Here is a 12,484-nt window from a genome sequence, read left to right as displayed (position 1 = left end):
GCGAAGAAGTCTTAGAGTAGAAGAGAGGCTCTGTATGTGTGTACGCAGAGGCTTAGAGTAAATTCCGCAACTGAGTGCATGGACCCTTGCAGCTGAGTGCGTAGGGAAATCTTGAGTCTCTAAGAAGAACTAAAGTATCAATAAAGGGATTATTCTAGAAATATATGTGTTTTGTCCATATATTTTTGTTATGAATGAATACACTATTATGTTATGATGAATGATGGGCTTATGAATTAATCTTGTATTGATGTGTGATTTTACATGAATTACATTGTCATATAAATGCAAGTTATAATAACTGTTTATGCGACGAATATATTGTTGCATGTTAATGTTATCAAACACTTACGCTGATCTAGGTAAATACAAAACGAATGGTAATTACAGAGGGGCATAAGCAGTTGATTCACCTGTTTAGGGTTTGCGAAAGACAGTTGTAGACCTTTGCGTAGGTATAGAATCTGATTAAGAGAAGTTATATCAATAAGCCCTCGGGGCTTATCGATCTATACAAAGGTAGGTTTAGGGCATAAAATGACATCACGCTCATCTCTGGGTGTGAAAACTTGGTTCCAGCATCCCCCCATACTGTTTTGGGTGAGACTTCAGTCCGTGCTCCGCGGGTTGATGCCAAAAGGGCCAGTAGTGTAGGGATTTGTTTGGAAAAATTAACTCTAAACCTGGGTGAGGACCCACTAAGCCAAAAAATGGTTCTATTTCTGGGATCAGGATCTACATAAAGAGATGTGTGATGTCGCATCACTGGAATCCAACAAAGAAAGAAATTGAGTGATTAGATAGAAAGATCCAGGAATTCATGGCACAAGAAAATAGGAATCCACGATTGATGAAAGAAGAGTGGTTGGACATGTATATGTAAACAGAGATACATAAAATTTTCTTTTGTTCCTTCTTGATTGATCTATACGAGTGGATCACTAAATTAGTGGATGGAAAGGGAAGGTGGAGGCTTGACGTTCCAATAGTATGGACCCCAGAGTTAGTGCCAAGATTGGAATCCTTTGAAGATAAGATCATGTGTGTTGTTGATCACTTGCTTGATCATGCCATCGAAGGGTTTTTGATAGAGTTCAAATTCGATACCATGGTCAGCTACAATGAAGCAGAGCAACGCTTCTTCAAAGGACCATCAGGTAAGTATTTAAGATCTTTGAATACTTGGATTAAAATTCTCTTGTGTCAAAATAAGGTTATGCAATTACCTTGATGTTTGGAGCTACATGAAGTGGAAATCTATTCAGGGATAGAAGGAGAACGGGTCCTCAATATAGCTTTTTGATTAAGCCTCCTCTGAGTGATAATGAAGGAGCAACATAGGCTTATTCGCAGAGCATTGTTTAGTTAATAAGGCAAGGGTTCCCGCGAATACCCCATCCACCCACACCACCTCTATCTTCACCTCCACAAGATACCCCTTCCCCCACACCACCACCACCTCCACAACATACCCCTTCCCCCACACCACCACCACCATTCAATATGGCGAATGCAGTGAAGTTTCCCATTTTCAAGGGCTTGGGAAATGAGAACCTAGACAAGTTTTGGTTCATTTTGAAAGCCGTATGGACAACCCAGAACATTACAGATGATTGGAAGAAGAAAGCAACGTTGGTTACTGCTTGACAAGATCGCACACTAACGTGGTACATTAAGTATTGCACCGATAACCTAACAGCTACGTTGGCAAACATTTAGACTACACTAAATAAGGAATTCCGTAGACCAAAGTCTGAAGCACAATCAATCGTGGGATTCAAGGAAATCATGATGAAGCCTAGCGAGACACCCTAGGGGCTAGATCAGAGATTGAAATACAAGATCTGCGAAGCTAACATGAATCTTATGTATGGGTAGCACTGCGAATGGTTTGTGGCTTCACTCTTGCCTCATTTAAGGGTTGCTTTATCACAGCAAAATATTGTGACCCAGGTGGAAGCCCTAGAGATTGCGATGAGACTACATGAGACACTGATTCAAGATGTTGCTTTGGGAGTTCAGCAGATTCATGCAGACTTGCAAAATCTTTGCCTAGAATTCAAAATTCTGAAGAAGGATAGAGCGGCTCAGCTAGAAGTGCGCAAAGAAGTTTGGTGTCTGAAATGTAAGAGGCAGGCGCATGATAAAGATCATTTCCCTGTCTTTGTGAATTACGTTGCAAGAGGAGGAATGATGCCTCTGAGGCTGGAAGCTCAAGCAGGGCCAAGTACGGGGCCCATGCTATGGTGTGCTATATGTCAGGTAGTTGGAAAACATGTGACAGATAATTATCACTTACTACAAAAATTTCTACAGACACCACAACAGCTCTTTTGAAACTTCTGCAAATCACTGGGTCACAATGAGTGTAATTGTCATAGCTATGAGTTGATGATGGAAAGAACACCCATGTATCGAATGTAGATAGAGACTTATCCTTCGTATGAAGGCACTTTGGGAGTGTGAGGAGGACATCAGGGGTGTGGATGAGGCCGAGGCAAAGGAGGACCTGCGAGAGGTCGGGGACAAGTTATTTTCTACAATTGTGGAGGGCTAGATGCTACGCACGAGAATGTATGAACCCGACACATTTGTCGTGTCGATACTGTAATCAGTTTGACCACACGATAAAAGACTTCCCTGTATTAATAGCTAAGCTGTGGGAAAAGGGGATGCAGCCTCACCAGCCTACCCAAAACCTGTAGATGATGATGGCTGAACCCCACGAAGTGGATCGTGATGTGAATATTGTACTGGGTAGTGGAATGATGACTGGCGAGGATAAGGGAAATCATCCTGAAGAAAGTGAATGGGTTAGTAAATCTCTAGAAAGGGAGGTTTGCTTTGATTTAGAGCGCTCGAAAGAAACCTTCATGGAAGTGAAGAAAAGATTCCTAAGTCTTCTACCTCAAGAAGTCAGGATAAGTAGTCTGAAGAAATGGACCCATCCGTGCTTACTACCATTTTGGAGACCTGTATGAAGCTACTACATGATACCAAGGCCATGAAAGAATTACAGGCATTGACAAATAAATGTGCCAGTAAAGGAAATTATCCTGAGGGTCTATGCATAGTCTGCAAAATTGGTAAACATAAGGCAAGAGCAGGACATGAGATGAGGCTCACTGCGTAAATAGGAGAGTATGAAATGGACCAAGTTATTCTGGATATTGGGTCAGATGCGAATGTTTTTCCTAAACAAACATGGGAGAGAATGGGGGGACCTGCACTACAGTGGTCTCCGATTCAATTGAGGATGGCGAATCAACAAAAGATTATCCCCATGGGAATATTGCAGGAAGTGACAGTAGATATTGAAGGCATTAGTGTGTTGGTGGATTCAAAGTGATAGAGGTTGTCAATGACAACAATCCCTACCGATCGCTCCTTGGGATCGACTGGGATATTGACATGAATTGGGTGATCAATTTGAAGAAGACGACAATGTCATTTGAGAGGAAATCGCTCCATGTAGTAGTACCTTTGGACCCTACAGAAGGACCGCATTATACTGAACCGGTCCGCGATTATGAAGGTGATGATGATTTGGACCAGATTTACAAAATAACAGCATGAGACCAAGATTGGGTGAATCCGACAACAGATGGGCACATTTCATGGGACCACGAAATTTCCTGCACATTAGATTCAGATCAAGAGTTGGAACACTGGCATAATAGGTTGCATGAAGTATCTACGCTATGTTGTAACATGATGACTAAATCACTATGATGTGTATCATCAGAGGTAAGGCGTTTACATTATTTTGATGTTCTAACTAACGTAGATAAATTTTTGGATACATTTGAAAGGGAAGTAACTGAGAAGCATCGCTTCCAAGCACTGGATTTGGCGCTACGTGTTACGCCTGCAATATGGTGGGGTATGCATAAAGACAATTTTGATGGATGGTGTGAATACAAAAGAATGATGAGGGTGTAGCTTGATTGCCCAAAGGTGTGATTGACAAATAAATACAATGGGAGGAGTGATCCACGTGATCACTTAGAAAAATGGACTGATTCTTATGGAGAAGAGTTGTAACTGGAGTGGGTGCATTTGTTTTGTCACACTTCGGATGTAATACCAATGAATTAGTACCTGGAAACATAGCTCTCCCACGGTATGGATGAATGGGATGTTTTGAGACAGGGATTCTTAATGACATTTAGCTTTGAGGATGGATTCGAGGTCATCGATGAAGCATTGCAGGAAGTCAAGGCAGTGATCTTCAGAATACCACAGGATCCCTTGGATTTGATTCAACCAGATTGGACCACCTAGCTACGCCATGCATTGGAGTGCTACAATGTGACTATTGAAGAAGAAGAGGAGGATCCAAGGAACATTAATATCCCAGAGGAATAAAGTCACCACGAAGTTATGGGGCCATAGATAGAGAATCCAAATATCACCGCACCACTGAAAAATAGACAAGTGAACATTGGAATAGAGGTGGAGCCAAAGTTTGCGAAGATAGGGGAGTACTAGGATGATGATACGGTGGATAAGGTCACTGAGTTTCTCCACGAGTACCAAAATTTGTTCCCCACAAAATTTTCAGACATGAAGGGGATAATAGGTGATTTAGGAGTGATGAAAATAACGCTGAAACCATACGTGAAGCCTATGAAGCAAAGTTCATATTGCCTTAATCCTAAGTATAAGGAAAGGGTCTGCTTGGAGTTGGACAAGATGTTGGCAATGGGTATTATTGAACTAGTGGAGGAGTCAGATTAGGTAATTCCTATGGTAGTTCGAGAAAATAAGTAGAAGCATGAGATAAGGATTTGCGTAGATCTTAGGAAGCTAAACGGTGCTTGCATTCATGATACTTTCCCAACTCTGTTGATAGATGAAGTGTTGGATAATGTTAGCGGTCAGGAGGCCTATTCATTCACTGATGGGTTCTCTGGATACCATCAGATAAAGATCGTGTCAGAAGACAGGAATAAGACTAACTTCATGACCGAGTGGGGATGCTTTTAGTATACGGTAATTCCTCTTGGACTTAAGAATGATTCAACAATATTTTCATGCGTAGTCATTGCGGCGTTCAAAGAGTTCATTCACAAGTTTTTGGAGGTATATTTTGACGATTGGACAGTGTTTGGGCTAGTAAAGCGCCATGTAGCTAGTTTGCGCTTGATGTTGGATACATGCCGAAGGTATAAGATCGCGCTAAACTTGAAGAAGTGTTTATTTTGCGTCCCTTTTGGATTCTTGTTAGGTCATGTAGCATGTAGACAAGGCTTAATGGTGGACAGTGCTAAGATCATGATCATAATTAACTTGGAGGAACCAAGGAGTATTAAACAATTACATGCAACAATGGGTCATACTAGATACTATCGAAAAGTTCATCAAGAGCTATGACCAGATTACCACGCCAATAGAAAAATTTATTGAAGAAGGTGTTAGGTTCCTATACCAATAGGAGTCATAATTTTGAATGACTAAGGTTAAGCTTGTAATATTGTACATACCTTTGCTTTCTGAAAATGTTTTCCATATTATAAAAATTAAAAAATGTAAAGAGGGTATTTCCTAAAAGAAAAATCAAAGGAAAAAAGAATAAGAGAAGGTCAAAATAAAATGAAAGTATATGAACCCAAAAAACAAAAAGACCATGAAAGTGTGCAAGTCAAAATGCCACTACTATTTATTTTTATGCATAATAATGATTGTGTGCAACTTGTTGTTCATGCCACAATACAAGGTAATCAAATAGTTTAATATTGGTTATTCCATGATTTGAATTTCATGTTTATAGATTAGAGAATAAAATTTGACCAAACATTTTAATCTTGGCAGATCATAGTTAGGTTGAGAAAATAAAAAGAGCTCATAAGCTTAATTTGAGCCCTTGGATGATATAAGGTTAGAATTATATAGTTTACTTTGTAAAGAAAAGAAAAAGATTGACAAGGGTTTGCTAGCCTAAATGCACCCTAATAAAGTGAAGAAAAGATGTTAGGATGAGTGAGTGGGTAAGTAGTAGCAAGGTTGCAGAAATATCATGTGATTACATAAAAGAACTTATGTCATTGTTTTAAATGAATCTTTCCAATATGCATAAGTAGAGGACAAACTAAAGGTAATGGTTCACAATGTGATTTATTTAACATCCCCTCATTCATTTTAACCCCTATGACACTTAATAACTTCCCTTTCACAATAAAAATATTAATACCTATAGTTCTTTAAGTCAAAGAGGCTTAGAGAATCTCTCAGACTTTTGGTGGGACTGGACCCTCGGCTTGATGACTTAAGTACAAAAGGTGTTAAATTCCCTTATAAATCATTCATTCCCCTCACAAAACCCCTTTTCTTAAGGTTAAGTTCTCTTGCCTAGGAAAACCCCTTTATAAACATGTTTTATGTGAAAACCCCACCAAATACATTTATCCTAAGTACTAAGTGTATGGAACATGCATAAGATTTCACATACCTAAGTACAAACACCCCTTCTACTCATCTCACCCCATATTAACTTTTTTAATTAAATATACAAAAATCTTGAAAAACCCATTTTCCCATATATATTTAACTCTCTTATATAAATTAACCCCACCCTTTAGTTTATTTATAAACTATATTACTGCCCCATATCCCACAAAATACATTAAAACACTGCCCTTTGTCCCTAATCCCTCATTACAGACTGGCCCGATCCCCTAACCCTAGATTAGTCCTTAAAATAATCCTGAAACCACCACAATTAAATCCTGAACCTCCCATTAATTACCACCATTTATCCCTGCGCAGCTACACCTCCCAATCACCGTTGATCATCCCCCCCCCATCCAACGACACATAATTAAATTGGTCGCGCCTGATGTCCACCATTTAACTGCGTGATAGAATGGTTTCCCCCTAACCCCTGACGCTACATGTCATTCAATGAATGGAATCGGGTCACCCCTCCAAAATACCACCAAGCGCATAAAAGCAGTGTGACATAAACCGCTTACTGCCCTCTCGCTAAGTGACAAAACCGTCTACTGTTCACTTTGCGCCAAAATTCAAAAAATTCAAACCTTTACCCATTTAAACACGAAAACCCCAGTTTTGTTTGTTTTTGCCTGTTTGTGCAGTAAAACTCTGTGTAACCCTTTTGTGCCACATGAAGAATATACTAACCAATTCAATCATGGTTTACCTCCCGAAAGCACTTTTGACTCACTCCATAGACCTATAAAGCTGAATAAAGCCATTAATAACCCTCCCTATCAACCCAACATTTTCCTAACAGTTTGTTTTATTTTACAAGCGATCAAAGACCGCAACCTTGGATAAATAGTCTTAATACTAGTCATAAGACCTATTTACTCCGATATTGTTATCAAATCAATTCATACAGAGATAGAAAATAAAACATACAGTTAAAAGACAAGCATAGGAAACATTGAATCAAATGATTTACTGTTGAAATAAACAGTAAAAACCTAAAATATACAGTGAAGATAAAAGGACACAATAAAGAATAGTCAAAGTGGATCAAGGTTAAAGAGTATTAGATTGAAGACCAAGTCAAGTAAAGCAGCTAGCATGAAGACAAACAACAGGGAAGACAGTTACAAAGCATACAGATTCATGTCAAAGTGAAGATAGATAATAAAAAAATAGAGTGGTAAAAGTAAGCAGTAAAAATAAACATGGAGGCAGTAAGGGTTAAACAGAGATGAAAACACTTTCGCCAACAAAAATGAAGTTTATCCAAAGTAAAAGTGAAATATATTTAAAATAAATTTAAGGTTAAAAGATGAAATCAGAGCAGAAATGGTACATTCTTCAGAAATTTCCTGTTTAAGTCATAGGTTTTCATAAACTAGTTCGTCCAATACAAGATGATTTTTTGCAAAACTGGAGGGGGTTTGTGTTTATAAAAGGCTAATCTACAAAAAAATATCTCACTTGTTACACAGGTATTACCAAAAGTGAGATAAGTTCATGTCTTCACAGCCTATTTTTCGGACTGTGCAAAGTCTTGTTTTGACATCTTTTTGCAAAGAATATTGTGAACAGCTGGAGCTGAATTTTTGGAAACGAACAGAGGTTTATATCAAGCACATACTTATCTACAATAAATTATTTCACATTTTACATATCTATCTTGTATTTATATATACAAACGTGTCAATGGACCCTAATTTTGCAAAATTGCTAGGGCAAAATGCACAAAAATAGGATGCAGTTAGTGACTTGGATGCCTCATCATCAATTAATAGTTGCTATCAAATTTGACTTTCTCTTCTTTGTTACCCTCAATCCATAAATATAGTTCCAAATAGATTCATTAGTTTTGAGTGTCCTTTATTTAAGTTCTATTAATGTAAAACAGTTTGAGATATTTGTAAAACCAATCCTGACATTTTTTCAAGATATTTCAGTTTAGAATTTGTATAAATACTTCATTTGAAGTATTTTGGTGTGGATTCCTAGACATTTCTATAGACGTTTTTTGTCAAATTAGAGTTCTATTGTATCAATGACTGGATTGGCTTGCTAGATCAAGGAATAAAGATAAAATATTTTATAGGATACTTGTGTAAAGTGAAATACAAATAAGTATTCTTCCATGTTCAATGTTGTTTTTCCTTTTTTTTTTCCATAATCTTTTATGTAAATTTCTAAAATCTAAATGTATAGAAAGGAATGATATTTTAAAAATTTCTTGAATGCACTCTGTCTTGACTGCTTTACATTCTTAATATTTTCTCCTAAACTATCTTAGCTAGGGAATTCTTAACTGCTCCTTAGCTTCTGTAGTTTCTCCTCTGGTCTATAGCAAAGGATTCTTAATTCCCCTTTGTTCATGATCACCCTCTGTTCTTCATTCTGATCCCGATCCAAGGATTCTTAAGTGCCCTTTCACCCTGGTTAGAATCACTTCACCCATTAGGCATAAATATTTGCATTTTTCTTTGCTAGCATGCCATGTGAACATTCCCTTTAATGATCTGGTCTAGTTATGCTATCCATTTGTTGACTCCATAGCCCAATGGCTTGAAGCCATAGCTCTATCCATTTGCTCCAAGAATTCCACCACCCAATCTTCAACACAAATCAAAACCCCTAAGGACTTTCATAACTAGCCTAATATCCCATCAAACAAAGCTAAATCATATAGAGAGAGCCCTCTCTAGACATAGGTTGGCTAGAACCTAAGCCTAAAAGTTGGTTTGTGGTTACCCCAGTGATCTCTTTCCTTAACCTTGGGAAATTACTGGGTGATAACAGAACGACACACATTCGGTTGGAATGAGGAATGTTAACACAGTCTCGATGTATTGAAAGAGAAAATGGTCACCACGCCAATCCTAGTCTTCCTGGATTGGAAGAATGAATTTCATGTGCATGTTGATGCATTATGTATTATGCTAGGAGTAGTACTGACATAGGCCAGTGAAGGAGAACCAGATCACCCGATAGAATTTGCGAGCAGGAAGCTGTCTAAGGCCGAAAATAACTATCAATGATAGAGCACGAAGGGTTGGATATGGTGTATGTGCTCTAGAAGTTTAGGCGTTACTTGCTCGGGGGACACTTCAAGATGTATACAGACCATTCTGCATTAAAATACCTAGTCAACAAACCTGTGTTTGGGGGGGAAATATGAAGATGGTTGTTGTCATTTCAAGAGTATGATTTCGAAGTAATTGTGAAGCCAAGGAGATTGAATTTAGGACCAGATAATCTATTGCGCATTGAAACAGGAGAGAAGCCTACCAATTTGGAGGAAGGGCTGCCTGACACGCAACTCTTTTTGGTTCACATAGAAGACGATCATTTTGCAAACATTATCCACTTCCTAGCTATAGGAATGGCTCGAGAAGGATGCACTAGTCAACTAAAGAAGGAACTGTGGTGAGCATGACAGATTTTTTGTTATTGCAGGTCACTTGTATAAGATGGCATTGGACAAGATACTGTGATGATACATGCCTAATTTTGAATGAATAAGTATCCTAGCTGAAGCTTATGCAGGGGTAACAGGAGGCCACTATGCAGGAAAAGAAACAGTGCAGAAGATTTTAAGTGCCAGGTTGTGGTGGCTGACATTGCATAAGTATTCCAAAGCATATTGTACGGCATTCGATGCATGTCAAAGGATGCGTAGGCCATCATAAAAGGATGAAATGCCTCTGAATCTACAAGCGTCATTACAACCATTTGGAAAATGGGCAATTGATTTTGTAGGACCAATTTAGCCTCCAGGAAAGGAGACAGGTGCATGGTATATCATCATCGCGATTGAGTATTTGACCAAATGGGTGAAGGCATAGCCTATGAAGGACTTACAAGGGAAAGAACAGCAAATTTCCTATTTGAATATGTGCTGACTAGGTTCGGTTGCCTGAAAATTTTGATGAGCGATCGTGGTATGCATTTCCTTAATGAAATGATCAACGCACTGACAGATGAGTTCCAATTTTATCATCAAAAGAGTACACCATATCATCCCAGGCCAATGGGACAGTTGAAGTGTTTAATAAGATATTGGAGAACATGTTGACAAAGGTTTGCAACGCGTAAAGGAATGATTGGGACATGCATGTACCCGTTGTGTTATGGGCCTATATAACTACTTGTAAGAAGCTTATGGCTTAGACACTGTTTCAGTTGGTCTATGGCGTGGAGGTTGTGATGCCTATGGAGTATATCGTTCGTAGTCTACACATAGAAGAACTCACAGGGATGGTAGATCGTGGAGCCTTAGAAGAGCAGCTCACGCAGCTGACAGAGCTCAAGGAATATAGATTTTTGGCTAGATTCCATAAGAAGGTACAGAAGGAAGGTGAAAAGGCATGGCACGATCAGCACATCAAACTACGCACCTTCAAGGTAAATGGTTTAGTTTTATTATATGACATCAAGTTTGATAAATTTCTAGGAAAATTTCAAATAGATTGGCTAGGGCCATATGTGATCAAGGAAATTACCGATGGTGGAGTAGTTCAGCTCATGAAATTGAATGGAGATCCATTTCCAGGAAAGGTAAACGGTAGCCGATTAAATGCATACACCAAGGATCCGACTCGATGACTACATGATGGTAACATAGCCTTAGCGCTCTAGGTAGTTGTAAGGAGGTGCAGGACTATAAAGTACACTTCCTGGGTTGTAGATCTATGTGACAGAGGCTCTGCATGAAATAGGAGGATGTCATAGTACCAGAAGAAGCGCAAAGGGAGCTGCGCTCTAAGGGTGGAGACCACTCAACGTAGCCAAAAAGTGACCGTTAGCATCATTTTTCATGATTTGACTACCAAAATATGGTTAAGAGGAGTAGGTAGCCAGCATTCAAGCCATTTAAGGCTAAAATAAAGTGTGAAATCTTTGGAAATCTGTTGCTAATATCGCATCTATGGACAGATTTTGGGGGGAATAGTCGAATTTGAATTCGAATTTTCCTATAAATTGAAGGTGGTCGTCCAGTGAGAAACACTTTGCATTCTAATAATCTCTGAGTTGTGTTGTCTGTTCTGCATGAACCCTGAGTTCTTTGAGGATTTTCTTGCAAACCCTGTTTTCGTTTAGTATTCCAAGTCAAACTGCAAGCTTATTCGAGACATCATGTTAGGACCAGTTCCTTTAGAAACTACATGCATTGGAGAGACTATGGCCTCTGACGGAGCTTCCACTGAGGTTTTGAGTATGGAGGTTTGAGCAACAGTGCCTACGTCACTGAGGTTGCCTAGGCCAAAGCCTACTTTGACAAGAGAGGTCCCTAGGCCAAAGAAGGATAAGAAAAAAGAATCGATGTTGGTGCGCGAATCATCGAGGAAACATGCAGCTACAAAGGTGTAGTAGAAAGAAAATTTGAGTGCAAAGGAGAAGGGGAAGGTGGTCGATCTAGAGGTAGAGGAGGGCACAGAGGATATTGACATTGAGGGGGTGGACCCTATTTCAAAACTGCCAAAGTATATCCCTCCGCAAAAGGGCAAGGTGAAGGTCCCGAAGGACCCAGATGCCAGACAATTCTCCCTCAACACTCCCCTATTGCCAAAGAATATTACCTTTGAAGGTCCGCGCTTGGTGCGGGTCCCACATTTGAAGCTTGAAGACTAGGATTTGGCGGACCTTGAGCAGTTCCCCCACCTTGCTACTAACACCTTCATGTAGAGGGTTTTCTACAAGGAGTCTGGAGTCACTACGTTGGAGCTGGTGGAATGGATTCGCAGAGTCAACAAGTCAGGGCTATTGAATTTGTTATGGGTGCTGCACTACCATTAGTCAAACATAGACCTAATAGTCATTAGGTAGTTTTTGTGCCTGGTACATGACGAGTTCTTGTGGCTAAATGAGTTGATCCCCATAACCGACATGTTGATCCATAGGATCACATTATTATCGCACTCTAGGGTGAATCTAGCAAAGGATTTTGGTGGAAAGACGAGCGAGTGTGACCTCGCTAAGAAGATGAAGGACAAGTTTAATCTTGTCAAAACTCCATGCGGGTATTCAATTACTAGCATTA

Source organism: Pinus tabuliformis, chromosome 9 (genome assembly GCF_031772625.1).
Source record: "Pinus tabuliformis cultivar Carrire ecotype Pingquan chromosome 9, CPIR1, whole genome shotgun sequence".
In the NCBI taxonomy this organism is placed as follows: Eukaryota; Viridiplantae; Streptophyta; class Pinopsida; order Pinales; family Pinaceae; genus Pinus; species Pinus tabuliformis.
The sequence above is the reverse complement of the archived record's forward strand: the minus strand, read 5'-3'. Positions refer to the sequence as shown.